Source organism: Oryctolagus cuniculus, chromosome 1, assembly GCF_964237555.1.
Source record: "Oryctolagus cuniculus chromosome 1, mOryCun1.1, whole genome shotgun sequence".
Lineage (NCBI taxonomy): Eukaryota > Metazoa > Chordata > Mammalia > Lagomorpha > Leporidae > Oryctolagus > Oryctolagus cuniculus.
Window position 1 is genome coordinate 20,640,896 of NC_091432.1, and position 15,392 is coordinate 20,656,287.

Sequence of the window (15,392 nt, forward strand, 5' to 3'; positions counted from 1 at the left end):
CAATTTGCAAACTAACTCATGCTACCTGAAATTGATCACACACACACACTCACACACACACACACACACACACACTATAGTGATACCGACTTTACAGGTTACCTGTATCAGTGTATAGAAGGAGATCTTTTTTTTTTTTTTTTTTTTTTTTTTTGACAGGCAGAGTGGACAGTGAGAGAGAGACAGAGAGAGAAAGGTCTTCCTTTTGCCGTTGGTTCACCCTCCAATGGCCGCCGCTGCAGCCGGCGCACCGCGCTGATCTTGGCAGGAGCCAGGAGCCAGGTGCTTTTCCTGGTCTCCCATGGGGTGCAGGGCCCAAGCACCTGGGCCATCCTCCACTGCACTCCCTGGCCATAGCAGAGAGCTGGCCTGGAAGAGGGGCAACCGGGACAGAATCCGGCGCCCCAACCGGGACTAGAACCCGGTGTGCCGGCGCCGCAAGGTGGAGGATTAGCCTATTGAGCCACGGCGCCGGCCCTAGAAGGAGATCTTAAAGGATATACCAACAAGTAGCTAATTAATGATCAGAGGTTCCTAAACCAGGAGGAAGAGCCTGGAATGTTGTGGCGGCGGGGAAGACCAGCTTACTTGTTGATTTGAGTTTTTAATTGCAAAAATGTATCCATGTGTTCCCTCCAGTAATTAAAACGCCACCCAACAAAATGAAAGAAAGAGACATACTGAGTGGAGAACTCACCCACGCTGCCCTGCCCTGGAGGTTTGCCCCCATCTGTGTGCGAGTGGGCACTGCAGGGTTGGGGCGCTGCCCCCAGAGAAGCTGGGAGCCCAGCAGGGAAGCGGGAAGGGAGGCCCTCACCCCACCTGTGTCAGGGGTCACTGTGAGAGCCTGGCCGCGGGACAGGCCAGGAGCTGGGGCTTCAACTTGGCTCAGAGGAAAGGACTTGGGGACCGGCGCTGTGACACAGCCACCAGCTGTGACGCCAGCATCCCACATGGGTGCCGGGGAAAGCAGTGGAGGATGGCCCAAGTGGGTGGGTGGGTCCCTGCCACCCACGTGGGAGACCCGGATGGACCTCCTGGCTCCTAGCTTTGACCCAGCCCAGCTCGGGTCACTGCAGCCACTTGGGGAATGAACCAGCAGATGGAAGATTTCGCCACCTTCCCCTGCAACTCCTCTAAATAAATAAATAAATCTTAAAAAAAAAAAAAAAAAAGAAAGAAGGAAGGAAAGAAAGGGGAAAGGACTTAAGGACGTGGCAGGTAGGAGGCACATGGACTGGCCACCGAGGGCTCGCCCTCCACAGTCCCGGGGACTCCAGCCCCTCCGATCTAGCACCCCCAGTCCCTGGCCACCAGGACTAGTTTGTATCTTGGGGGAGGCCCCTGCACTGCTGACAAGAGCTCAGGAAGGAGAGACTCGGAGGGGGCGGGTACGCCATGCCCACAGGGCTGCCTGCCTCTGGCTGGGACCCTGAGCCCAAGCACGGCTGAACCTGGGAGCCACGGCCAGAGCCCTGGCCCCAGTCAGGAACTGCGCTGTGACGCTGGGACAAGCAAAGACCAAAGAAGCGCCGACTTTGAAGACAGCTTCAGTGTTAAGAGAAGAGCCAGCAACTCGGCCCCTGACTTTCTACAAGATCATGACAAAGTCCCTGCACCCCATGAAGCCTCACCTTACCCATCTGCAAAATGGGCTAACAGGCTGCCGCTTTGCAAACCACACTGGCTCTCACAAAACCTGAGGCCCCATCCCCACCTTGGACACCAGGCACTGAGCAAAGGAGGGAGCAACGAAAACCATCCAGGCTGGGTGCAGGCCCAGGAGCCTGGGCACAGCTGGCCTGAAGTCCACGGCAGCCCCCCGCTGGGCCCAGGCAGCAGCAAACAAAGGCATTTGGTGGCGAGAACAGCCCAGGAGGAGTCAGGAGTCAGTCCCGACGGGCAGTGGAGACTTTCTTGGCCACCATCCTGGGCCTGGGGCCAGGGCGCTCGGGGCCGGCAAGGGAGCTGCTGGCAGGTGCCAGGAAGGAGTCTGGTTTCTCCCTGAAATGGGTGGGGGGAGGGGACCCTCGGGAGCCGGGCCAGCAAGTCCTTGGCTCACCAGGAGGCCGGGGAACTAGGGCAGAGGCAGGCCAGGACGTGGCAAGGGGCATAGCAGTGAGGAGGAGCAGAGCCCTACAGCTGGGAGACGCGGTGACGGGCGGTGATGAGCACGGCCTCGAGGCTCCCCTGCTGAGAAGCCAGCCTGGGCCACACAGGCTAGGCTCAGGGCGCTGGGAGAAGCGAGCAGACCCTACCCTGCACCCACAACCAGGACGGACGGCAGGGCTGCAGGACGAGGCCTCAAGTGGGATCGCTGCCTCCCCCACTTCATGGAGGGCCTGGGTCTATAGCAAGGCCCAAGTCCAGCGTGGGAGCAGCCGAGGACAGAGCCAGAGAGATCTGAGGACCAGGGCAGCTGGGCACCAAGCACGATCAAGGCCACTGGCAAAAGCAAGGCACCTCAGGGGCACGTAACCTCCTGGCCCTGGATGGCTGGGGACCGGGGGTGGGGGAGGGGAGTAGCGCCTGCCTTGCCCACTCTGCAGGACCCCGGGCAGCTGGACTCGGCTGATCAACAGCCAGACAGTGCAGCCATTTGCGTGGGGTCTGCAGGGAGAGTGTGGGAGGCTGGGCCCCCTGCACGAGGGCCCCAGCGGAGGAGGGTGTAGGCAGGGCTGGCTGCCGGGAGAGGCACTTTGCCTGGCTCCCTCCCAGGCGGGCCCCCTGCTCTCTGGGACTTGTGGCCACACGCAGGCCCAGGCATACCTCGGGTAGTTCCCAGCAGCCCCGGGACCAGGCAGGGCGGCTGCGACTCTCTGACACTGCACAGCCTGCTCCCTTGAGCTGGCCCCAGGAGTGGGACATGAACCCCTCCTCCCTGCCTCAGCCAGGGGCGTGCTGACTCCTGGGGGCAGCGATGCAGGTGCCCAGCCCTGGCCCGTCAGAGGAGCAGGGCAGGAAGCAACTCCAGGCCTCCTCTTGCCTCCATCCTCCCTCGTCCCACCAGCGCTCCTGAACCCCCAGGCTGCACCTGAGCCCACGCTGACAGCTCACGTCCCTGGTCCTGCAGCTCTGACGGCACAGGGCAGTGGGACGACAGGGTTCCGCCAGGGCCAGCCAAGACCAAAGCGGCCTGGGAGCCCTGTCTGGCCAGGGCTGGCTCTGGGGACAAGACGAGGCCTGCTGGCCAGCAGCTGACCCCACCGGGCCCCAGCCAGGCCCTCACCTGCCTCTCTGGGGCTATCTCCTATCCCTTCTTTCTCAAACATCCAAGCTGGTTCGCCCATTTCCCGGAACCACAGGGTCCTCCGGCTACGTGCTTCATTCATGCTGTTCCAGTATCTGAAATGCCCTTCCCTCTTTGTCCACCTGACAGAGGGGCCCTCCCCTCCCTCACTGCCCAAGGCCAGGTGCCTCGCTCCCCTCCTTGAGCAAGTAGACCACCTCCTATCTCCAGCCACGGCCAGGATCCCAGCACGAGCTGCTCAAACTATTTGCAGGAAAAAGACTTCTTTTTATCAGTTTTCCTATCTGTGGCCGACTGATGCTTTCATGAAATACAGCAACAACAAGAAAGACGCAGCAATGTCAACTCACAACACGATTCTCTTGAGGCTTACGCTCAGCATCTGGACCGATCTCGCCGCATGCCAGTATCACACAGCTCACGGACAATTCCTGGGGGCCCTGACCACGCTCTCCACAGCACTGGCAGGGCCTCTGTGCTCCTGCTGGGCCCAGAGGAACCCAGGTTCAGAGCCCGTGGCCAGCCACGTCCCTGGTGCTCCACAAACAGCTCCTGACCCGAGGACTGGATGGGAAGATCCCACCGACCCTGTGACACACACATACGTGACTTGTGCTATGGCGTCTCCATTTCCCAGGTGGGCACACAGGCGTGCACCTGCCATGCAGCGGGTGACACAGCTGTCCACGTCCTGCACACTCTCTGCAGCGCCCCCAGTGTCCCAAGGGCAGACCCCTGGCACCTGCCACAGGCCATCTAGTCCAAATCCCCTCCCAGCGCAGGCTGCGACTGGCCCCTCCCACCGCAGGAACATCAAGGCAGTCCCGGGCAGCAGCCAAGAGCTGCGACTCTGGGTTCAAATCCAGCTTTGCCTTTCACAGCTGTGTGACCTTAAGCAAGTCGCTTTCCTTCTCTGGGCCTTGATCTCAGAGCCTAAGGACCCCAGCATCAGGGGACAGCCGCGGCAGCCACATAGAACCCGCAGCCCATGGCACGACCCACGCACACCTCATTCGGGCCTGGTTATGAACAGATGTTTCTGAAAAACCCTGGGGTCTCCCTCTGTCCTGGAGCCTTCCTTTCTGCCCCTCCAACCAATGCCCAACATCTTCTCTGCGGGGTCAAAGCTGCCCTGGCTAAGGATGCTCCTGCCTCCATACCCACCCCCGCGCCCCAGGCTGAGGGGCTTCTCTGTCCTCCCTGGGGCGCCCGGGGCTGTCACCTCTGGAATCGCCAGAAACCTCTAGTTACCCTGGCTTTCCCCAGAACACAGCTGGTTTGAGGGAGGGGGAGGGATTAACGCCCCTCCCCCTCGGCCAGGGTTAAATACCAGCCCAGGGTGAGAGCTGGAAACAGCTGGGCCATGTCCAGCGGTGGGTCGCAGCCTGCAGGCTCCCCCCACAACCTCTCTGTACCTTGGGCCATGACAACACCCAAGTCCACCCCAGCTGGGTCCCAGATGGCTGCTGCACCCAGATGCTCACTCCAAATGCCCCTCAGCTGTCCCCAAGCAGGCCATCTCCATCCCCTGGGCACCGGGCAGCAGGAAACTGTGCTGGCCCCCAGATGCGTCTCCCCTGGAGTGAGTGTGGAAGTCAGGGGAAGCTGACACTGTTGGGGCAGTTCCATTGTCACTACTGCTCAGTGAGCCCACGCCAGTCCAGCCCTGGGGTCAAAAGCAGCCTCCCACCTGCTTGGTCCACTTTTGCCCCAATCCTGCCCCGGGCCTGGCCCAGGGACAGCATGGGTCACTGCACCACCCCCACTCTACCCCGGGCATCTTCTAAGCACAAGACCCCAGGCCTGCTGCCTCTGTCCCCATGCCACGGCCAAGTCACCCTCTCGTTGGGCTCCCAGGGCACAGAGAGGCCTGGGACGAAGGTCCCCCATTCAGCTCTGATTCCAGGAGGAGGAGGACCAAGGTGCAGAGGAAGGGGCGCTAGATTGGAGGTTAGAATGTGAGCAGGGTCACCACTGAATCCGTCAGTTCCCCTCTCCAACCCTCAATTTCCTTAGCTATAAAACGTGGGCGTGGAAGCTGGCCCCTGCTGCCCCACGGGAAAAGGTAGCACTGAGAGGACCCTCTTGCACTGGCCTTACAGCTCAGGAGGGGCGAGAGAGGGTCAGATGGCAGAGCGAAAGCCCCAGATGGTTCCAGAGACCCCCCCCCCCTTAGCAACCACCCCTGATCTGAGGCTGGGGCTTGGGAGCAGGGGGACCATCAGGCTCTGCCCCTCGCCCAGCCTGAGCTCACTGGACACTCCTGGTTGGTCCACAAGTGCCTACCTGTGTGACCAGGGACCTTCTCAGGGTGGGGACAGACCTGGATCCAGCTGTGTACACCAAGACCCTACCAATCAAACTACTTTTTTATTTATTTATTTTTCTCTTATTTGAAAGGCAGACACAGAGATACACAGTGAGCTGTCATCCGCTGGTTCGAGCCCTCTCTGCTCACAGTAGCCAGGGCTGGGCCAGGCTGAGGCCAGGAGCCTAGAACTCAATCCGGGGTCCCCCATGGGTGGCGGGGACCCAGCCATCTGAGCCATCACCTGCTGCCTCCCGGGGTAGGCATCAGCAAGGAGCTGGAACCCGACGTAGGGCCAGGGCTCACAGCCAGGCACTCTCCCATGGGATGTGGCTATCTCAAGTGAAGTCTAAACCACTGCCTCCCACATCCACCCCAAATCCTATTTTGCAAAAGGAACTTTTTGAAGCCGTATTTATTTATTTGAGAGGCAGAGTTAGCAGGGGATGAGAGGGACTCAGAAAGACCTTTCAACAGCTGCTTCAGGGTGGGGCCAGGCCAAAGCCAGGTCTCCCACGCAGGTGCAGGGGCCCAAGGACTTGGACCATCCTCTGCTGCTTTCCCAGGTGCATTAGCAGGGAGCTGGATCGGAAGTGGAGCAGCTGGGACTCAAACCTGTGCTCATATGGGATGCCGGCATTGCAGGCAGTGCCTTAACTTGCTGTGCCACACCATCATTCCTCTAAAACCTATCTCGAAAACAGTTAGGAAACCTGCTGAGAATCATTCTGGAACACAAGCAGACGACCCCTAAGGTTTCCATTATACTTACAGCTTTTGCAAGGTGACTGGACAGATGAAAACGAGGCTGTGTGACCTGGAGTGGGTAACTCACCCTCTCTGAGTCCCAGGTTTCCTCAGATATAAACGCATGGGGCTGCTACAAGTGCCCTGGAGCTCCACACCGCTCCGCCCAGCGGCCCACCAGGATGACCAAGCCTCCAACCCGGTCCCCCAGACACGGCGGAAGACATTTCCTTCCACAGAACATGGGCCAGGACGGACATCACCACTTGCATTTCCAGAAAGGGCACGGAAGCCCGGGCAGGTTGAAGGGTGGGCGGATGGGTGGCCGGGGCGTGGCCAGCTCGCATTTCCGCACGGAGGCCACTGGGCTACTGGCCCCTCACAGGCAGACACCGCTGTCCCAGCAGGGGACACGAGATGACCCCCAGTGCCCAGGGCGTGCCTCTCCGTGCCCACTGGCTACCACCCCAGGACATGGCCCTGTGCCACTCACGACGCCGGCCGTGCCTCCTGCCGGGCTGCCCAGGAGGCTGGCACTGTCCTCGCCCCTGCAGAGGTGGGAGGGAACGTGGGGTGCACAGGCTCTTGGGGGTACCAAGCTGACCCCTCTGCAGCACCAGCAGCCTCATGGGGAGGAGGGCCCGCTACTCTGAAACAGAAGGCAGGAAGGTTCTAGAACCCTGTGGCCCCCAGATCTGAGTCCCAATCTGTGTGTACTGGCCTTCCGTGGGGAGGCCTGAGTCCGGCTACATCCGGCTTCCCCCTCGGGCTGGCGACCCCAGGCCTCGCCTCGCCCTCGCCTCCTCCAGGACTAGAACAGCCTCCCTGCTGGCCTCCCTGCCTCCAGCCCCTGGCCCGAGCTGCTGCTCGCTGCTTTCTGGAACACGGATCCGAGCATCGCATCGGCTTCCTCCTAAAGCCCTCCGAGATTCCTGTGGCCCCACAGACAGAGCAGGAAATCCTTGGCCCAGCCCTCAGCATCTCTCATGGCCCTACTGGGAGCCAGGTGGCCCGGGTTTGAATCCCAGCAATGCCTCTGAGCGACTGCAAAACCCGAGGCCGGCCGTGGCACCCCTCCGAGCCCCAGCTTCCTGAACTGCCCAATGCGGAGATGGCAGCATCGCTAGCAGGGCACTGCAGTAAAGGGCGCAGGCAGAGCATGCTGCACACAGTAGGTGCTCAATTCATCACTCCTTAGACACCCGGGGGAGGCCCCGGATGCGGTGTGCGAGGTGCTGTTCACACTGATCTCTGTGAACTTCTAACGAAGGGGGGTCAGACAGAACACAAGTCAGACACATAGCTTGGCGTGTGTCACACACAGAAGAGAAAGAGCAGGAAGCAGTGGGGGGTGCCCACGAGATGACATCTGAGCAAAAGCCCCCCGCAGGGATGGTGGGGGGGTGAGGGAGGCTGCTGAGGAGGTGGAAGGAGCAGCCAGTGCCAAGGCCCTGAGGCAGGATCACGCCTGGAGTGTCGGTCACACGGTTCCTGATTCTCGCCCCAGTCACGCCTCCTTCCACCGTCTCCCAGACACACGGTCCAGCCAAGGAAACCATTCAAGCCCTTCTAGGGGCCATACTGCAACCCAGCCAGGCCCCATCCCAATGCCCCCCCCTCCACTGCACTCTCTAAATCTGACCCATCCTCCCAAGGTCATCCTAAAGGCCTCCTCCTCCTCCAGGAAGCTTTCCTTGATTTAACATCAATGGCTGCCTCCCCAGGGACCTTCTGCCTTAACCTCTCACCGCCTGGCTCCCCTCCCACAGGGGTCTGAGCGCTCTGCACAAACAAGGGCAGGGTTGCATGCTGCAAGCGAGCGCTGGCATGCGTGCACCAGGGGAATGAACGAAGGAATGAATGAATGACCACATGGCCCCCAGACGGTGCCTCCCCTCTCACGAGGCCCTGGCCCCAGCGACGCCGCCGCCACGAGCGTGCCTGTGCTGTTTGAACCGGGGCCCTTCCGCCGCAGATACAAATCTGCAATAGGAAACGGGCTTTTTAAAAATAACAGCGCATTTTTCTTGTTTCTTTCTTGTTTTTCTTTCTTTCTTTCTGCATGGCCTGTGTCTCCGGCTCGGCCCCTGGGCCAGCCCCTCCCTCCCAGGCCCCATTCAGAGCACAGGGCTCAGGGGACCCTAAGGCTCCAGGAGCGAGCGTGGAGGCGCCACACCGACCGACACCGGCCCTGGAATCGTCTGCTCCAACCCCAAGGGTACTTTCTGCCCTCACTCCAAGGGGTGCTCCCTAAGGAGGCGCTAGCAGGCTGTCAGGGTTCCAGTCCTGGAGCCTCAGTGTATCCATCTGTGAAATGGAAATACGGGCCTTGAGGAGCTGTTTTCAGTGCAGGGGATGTGACATAAGCCTGCAGCTAACGTTAGCTGTCATCATCATCATCTTCTTCTTCCTCCTCTCCAGCATCCCCGGGGCACCTGCCCTGTGGCGCCTTCACGGAAACCCACCCTCCCAACACACAAAGACCTCAAGGGTCTATTACATCTCGGCCTTCTGGAATCTTCTCACACACAGGATGGGGCACGCACACCTGTACGGATGGGGAGCCTATCGTCTGTCCCCCTGCCTGCTGGCCCCGCTGCCCACAGCTCAGGGGTGTGGTGCCCATTCACCCTGCCCTCTGCCCCCCAACACAGGGGGAGGCCCCGGCATTGCTCAGCAGCCCCACCCCACCCACCAACAGCCCGGGGTCTGCAGGAGGAGCAAGACTGCAACCAACTCAGGACTCAGTGGATGGAAACCAGCCAGAGAGGAGTGGACAAAGGAGAGCTGGGCGGGGCCAGGAGGGGCTGTCATCAAGGAGGACTTCCCAGAGGAGGGGGAGTAAAGGCAGAGGAGACCTCCTCAGGGCAGGGGAAAGCACTGTGTTGGCCAGCACGTGACCAGCGATGGCGTCCCCACAGGGGCTGGAGGGCAGCCCAAGGACTCCTGTCTCTCCCGGCAGCAGCGGGAGCCCCTGAGGTCTTTGAAGCAGAGAGAGCACAGGCTCGGGTTTGCAGGTCAAAAAGGTCACCCCAGCTGGCCACTTCCCCAGCCACCATCCTCGCACTGTGCAGGAGTTCAGGACTCGCCACTTGTCCCTGCCCAGACCGCTGCTCCAAGGTGGTCACCAAGGGGAGCGACAAAGCACCAGGCCCGCAGAAGCAGCCACCATCCCCTACCACCCGTTGCTGGGTCACAAGAAGCAGCACCCTCAAAGGTCTCCACCCCAGTCACCGGAGGCACTGGAAACATTCAGAGACCAGTAGGGGCTCTCCAACCCCAGCCCACCCTTGGCCAACCTCCATCCATCCATCCATCCGAGGGCAAGGATGTGGGGTTTCTTTCTTTCTTTCTTTTTTTTTTTTTTTTTTTTTGACAGGCAGAGTTAGTGAGAGAGAGAGAGAGAGAGAGAAAGGTCTTCCTTCCATTGGTTCACCCCCCAAATGGTTGCTACAGCTGGCGTGCTGCACCGTTCTGAAGCCAGGAGCCAGGAGCTTCTTCCAGGTCTCCCATGTGAAAGCAGGGGCCCAAGTACTTGGGCCATCCTCCACTGCACTCCCTGGCTACAGCAGAGAGCTGGACTGGAAGAGGAGCAACTGGGACAGAACCGGTGCCCCAACCGGGACTAGAACCCGGTGTGCCGGTGCCACAGGCGGAGGATTAGTCCAGTGAGCCACAGCGCCGGCCTAAGGCTGCGGGGTTTCTAGAGGGGTCAGCTGAGCTACAGGCAAGGGCAGGGGCAGGTGCCGCTCTCTGGGGAACTAGCTGGTCCTTTATCCTAAATACACCGGGGAGACTCAGGTGGGAGCTGGCCAGGGTGACGCGATCTGGCCTGGGACAGCTCACTCTAGCCGGGACGGAGCTGCAGGGGACACTGGGAGTCTCTTGCTGGTGTCACAGGGGACAGTGACAGCGACACCTTGACTAAGACGCTGGGTGTGAGAGCTGGACCAAAGTGGACAGCCTCTTCTCAGCGGGTAACACACCCTGGGCCTAGAGATAGAGGGGAATGGGGTGAGAGAGACAGAGACACCAAGGCTTCTGCCTTCAGGACTGGTGGGACCCGGTGCCCTTGGCCGAGAGCCTTGGAGATTTGGCGAAGAGGACTGTGGGTGTGTCCTCACTAGGAGACCACCAGCAGGGCCGGCCAAGGACGCGGCTGAAGCTCCGACAGGTGTGGCTCCTGACTCCCAGCCCAGTGCTCTTCATTTCCAATTGCCTAGGACGAGAAGGCCCAGGGACGTCCAGGAGAGGTTTAAAGGTGCAGATGACGGACGCCATGCTGGACACTAAGGAGAAGTTTCTCAACCAGACCAATGCCATGGGCAGGCCCCAAGGACAGAGCTGGAGCACAGGGGTGATGGGCTCCGGGGACAAGGGAGAATGTCACCAAGGAAGAAGCCACACTGCACCCCCCGGGCTGCTCCCTGGGGCTCAGGGGAGGGCCAATGGGCACTTCTGACCGCCCGGGGGGCGAGGGGAGTGCATTCCACTCCAACCCCAGGGAGCAGGAATGCATCTGTGCCCTGTGCCAGGCCTCGGGGCTGGGCATCTCCTCCTGCTGTCCCCACTGCCTTGCCAGGCAGACTGCTGGTGGCCTCATTTTAGTGATGGCGACACAAGGCCCAGAGAAGTCAAGGGCAACCATGCGAAGTCCAAAGTCACAGTCATCATGAGAGGGATTCCAAGAGAGAAGCCCTGCCTGCTACACTGAGTCAAGCCAGGGCCCTAGGCAGCATTTGCGCGCTGGACGGAACTCTGCCTGCCCACTATACAGAGCTGGTGGGCGAAGCCATGCCCCCCCGGGGTGGGGGGGAGGACTCCACACCACAGCCACAACCCACAGGGAAACGCGCATGAAGGCCGGCTTGGATGCCACAGGCGCCGGGCCTCATGGAAAATTCTCTTGCCCAGGCACAAAAAGCCCCAAAGGGTATAGGGCTTCCCGGCCATCAGGAGCCCCCTGCCCTCCATGCACAAAGACCTGGGCGTGTTTCCTCTGTGCGTTCTAAATCACACAAGGCAGCCTTCCCGAGAGGGGCGCCGCATCTCTCTCCCCTAAATCCCAGCCCTTGGTGGTGGGGGGAGGGCCGAAGGGGAGGTCCCAAGCCCCCCCTCCCAAGGAGGCTCCAGGCACGAGCAACTTTTCTCCCGCATCGCCCAGCACCCAGGACATTGCCAGTCCCCCTGCAGCGACTTGCCTAGGGCATGCTGGCCTTGACGGAGCCAGGTCATTGGCCACCAAGTTTCTGCAGTTTCTACATAAGCCGGTGCCTTGGGGACCGCGGGGCGGGGGGCGGGGTGCAGGCTGCACTCCGGAGCAATCGCCCCAGACTACGCTGCCACCAAGCCTCGCACTGCACCACACACTCCCTCCTCCGCAACAGGCCCGCCGGCCGAGCCGCACCAGGCCCCGCCGCACCCCGCAGGAGCCCCCCCAAGTCAGCCCCAGGCGCAGAACCCCGGCTGGCCCGCAGAACCAGGCCGGCGGCGCAGCCGGTCCCGCGCCCCGCCCCGCGCGTGTCTCCGCGTTCCGAACGCCCGGCCGCGCCGCCGCTCCCATTGGTCGGCGGCCACGTCCGTCAGCGGGCGGAACGTCGGCGCAGAGAAAAGGCTACATTGTAACAAGGCGAGCGAGCCAGCGAACCGGGAGGAAGGAGGCGGAGGGCGGCCCCCGGCTCCCGCGGCGACGGCTGCTACCTGCCGAGGGTTAACCCGCGGCGGGGCCCGGCGCGCCGCCCCCCGCCCCACGCCTCGCCGGGCTCCCCCAGAGGGGGCCCCCGGCGCCCCTGCGCCCCCCGGCCGCCCGCGCCCCCCCTCGCCCCGCGTGCAGCCCCCCGCTCCGCACCCGCGGCCCCCCGCGCTCGCTGGCAAACTGCCGAGCGCTTTCCGAAGCCATGTTCAATGGCCACATTGGCTACCGGGCTGACTCACCTTCCCGGGAACGCGGCGGCGGCCGCCGCGGGGCCCGGGCGACGCGGGCGGCCCGGCGGGCGGCTCGGCGGAGGCGGCGCGGCCCCGGCTGGCGGCCCCCGCGGCGGGAGCGGCCGCGCTGCGGGCGCGCGGGTCCCCGGCGAGGCAAAGTTTCAGCGCCAGCCCCGGCGCGGCGGCGGCGGCGACTCGCTGCTGCTCTCCTCCCCTGCCTTGACCACCATCTTATTAGTACAGGAAATGACATGGAAAACGGAAGAAAGCGGCGTTTGGGGTAGACGCGGACCCCAATTCAGGGGCCGGAGCCGGGCCTCGCCAGCCGCGTCCCCACCCGGCCCCGGAGCGCGGCCCCGGGGCCCCCCTGGGCCCCCGCCCCGCGCGCGCTGCCCGGCGGGGGGACCCGCGCCGCCGGAGCCCGGGGGAGCGGCCCGGGCTGAAATAAATCAATGGGGAAAGAAGCGGGTGCGGGAACTTTGCAGCTGGGATACTTTCGGGGGGTCGGAGCCGAAAGTTGTGGAATTCCAACCAGCCCCTCGGAGGGGGCCCCGGGCTCGCCCCAGCCGCCGCCACCAGCCACCTGGAGAGTGGGCGCTTGATATTTTTAACCCCTTCGGGGCTCCGCACCCGCCCCGCGCCCGCTCCTGTTAACCCTTTGAGTGCCCAGCAGCTGTGAGACGCGAAGTGAAGACATTAAAAAACAAAAAACGGAGGCGCCCACGCCAAAGGCTGGAGGTCAAGGGTAGAGGAAGGCTGGGAGGTCAGGGGCAGGAGGCCCGTTAAAAACATTTAACTCTTTACGCGGGGCTGCGGTGTTCAAGTCGCGAACCGCACGTGTTCTTGGCGTCCAGATGAGTTGCGGAGATAGCGGTTCCGAGCCCTGCCTGCGCCGGCCTGCGGGGGGCCTCAGTTTCTCCATCTGTGAAATGGGCTCAGCATGGCGGAGACGAGAGGCGGGCAGAGCCAGAAAGCCCCCTCCCCCCGCAGGTTGCCAAGAGACTGGGGGTGGGGGTACATTGAGGAGGACAGGGGACACCCGCTAAGGCCTAGCTGCCAGAACGGGGCTGTCGGAGGAGGCTGTGTTGCCCGCCAAGAGTGCACCCTCCGCAAACCTCAGCTGGACAGAGGTTGACAGAGGGGTACCAACGCAGGGAGGCGCTGCCCCTGTGCCAGACGATTTTTTCGGGGGAGTGCTGCAATGGCCCACCGCTCAGGCTCCTACCCCAGGGGGGTGGAGTCCCCTGTCAACCCTGCTGCTGGTGCCCCCACTCCACGGGCTCCTCAGGCAGACCTTCGGATTGCTCCAGGCTCTGGGAGTGCAGGTGTGGGGCTGGAGGGGGCCGGCGGGAAGCACCTGTGTATCACATCTGCTCCCCTTGACTTTGGCATCTCCGGCATGGCCGCATGGAATCTGATTTGTTACTTGCTGTGTGATCTTGAGTAACTGGTGTTCCCTCTCTGAACTCCAGTTTCCTCCCCCGCAAAGTAGGGCACATGGCAGGAGCCGGGACAGTGCTTGCTGCGCATAGTAGGCGCTCAAGAAGCAGCCGCTATCCTGACCTGGCATCCGGTGCACCTGTGCTGGCAGGCGTCCCCGGCTACTCTCGGGGGCTCTGTTGCTGGCAAGGGCCAAGGTGGGACAGACGCGATCCAGCTGCTTGGAAGACAGAGGCGTTCACAGCTAATTCGGGAACTCGTGGGCGTGGGGCCACCTTGGGCTTTCTGCCCCAGGCCGAGTGCTCGGGCAGGGGCAGGGGCCTTAAGGAAGGAGCCATCTGTTCTTTGGAGGGGGAGAGGCCGCTGAGAGCATGGCGCCAGAGGCAGGCCCGTGCGGGATGGCATTCCAAGCAGGTGGAGCGAGGACCTCACGGTGTCAAAGGACCAGGGCTCCTGACATGTCCCGTCCTGCAGCGGCTGGAGTAGGCTGGGTGGGGCAGACAACACCTCGAAACCAATGAGAATGAGCTGGCCCGGGGTCAGGGAGGGAGGGGATTCCACCTGGAGGCACTGGCTTTTTATTTAAATCTCCTCTGCCTTGGGCCAGGTGTGGTGTCCCCTGGTCCCCTGGTGTCCTGGGGCTGCACCTGTGCCCTGGACACTGTGGTTTGGTGGTTCCTCCCGGGCGCCCAGCATCCTCCTGGGGATACAGACACCGCTAAGGGTCCAGCCGTCAGCTGTCCCTGAAGCTCAAGACCAAAGCACAGGAAGGAAGCCAGGGCAGCTGGGGGCAGCACAGCGGGGTGGAAAGCAATCAGCCCGGACAGGTGGCCTGACGGAGCTGTGCCTCAGCTTCCCTGGACAGCTGAGTTGGAGCTGAAACCCACACGTGGAGGTGGGGGATTTCCTAAGAATCAGGCACAAGGGGAAGAGGTGGCCCGCGCCTTAGGGGGCGTCACCACTCACCAGTTGAGTGCCCAGGCATCCAAGGCAAATCCCATTTTTAGTACCAGAGGAGCCAAGCTCAGAGAGGTTGAAAGTCTTGTCCAAGGTCACACAGCTAGAGGTAGGGGAAAGATTCATTGCTGGCTCTGCCTGTCTCAATGTCTTCCTCACTTGGTTATTTCTGGTTTGTAGTCTGTTTCAAGCATACAGCTTTTCAACCTACTGGTTGGTGGGACAGTTCCCTAATCTCCCCCTAAGGCATATGGCACCGACTTCACAGCCTGCCCTTACCAAAGCTGCTCATCTTGTCCTGGTTCCCAGTGGGACGCAGCTCCTCGAGGAGCAGTCTGACTGCTCCTACTCCCCGACCCGTCCGGTGAGGCCCCGGCAGGGCGTTTGCGGGTCCGCTGAGCTACAAGTTCGGTGCCCACTGGCGCTGGCGCTGGTGCTGATTGGGAGGAACGACCAGTGGAGTCACTTCCAAGTTTGCTATAAAACCCGGATGGTGTTTGTTGCCTCAATGAAGGACCCCCTCCTAAAACTCCAAGGGAGAAATCTCATTCAGGATTCAGCGCCTGCAAAGAATGGAAACGGACAGGCTGAGTCTCGCCTGAGGGACCTGGCAGGCTCTACCAGAGCAGAGCTCTGTGACCAATCGGGCTTCCCTTTGCACAGGGGCTTCCAGGAAGCTCACGGCCAAGCTCTACCCTCCTTCCCAACAGCTTTGGCCACTGCCTCTTTCTCATTCCTGCTTTCCCACTTCTAATCCCACCGGCT

General features: G+C 61.9%; 1 protein-coding gene across 1 annotated transcript in view; it reads right to left on the reverse strand.

The window, feature by feature from the left end:
• Nucleotides 1–12,825, reverse strand: part of PRDM11 (PR/SET domain 11) — an 82,004-nt gene extending 69,179 nt beyond the window's left edge. Inside the window, exon 1 of the mRNA XM_070064444.1 lies at nt 12,240–12,825. The gene's annotated coding sequence lies outside the window, so the exon portion shown is untranslated. The remainder of the gene's footprint in view (nt 1–12,239) is intronic.
• Nucleotides 12,826–15,392: the final 2,567 nt, after the last annotated feature.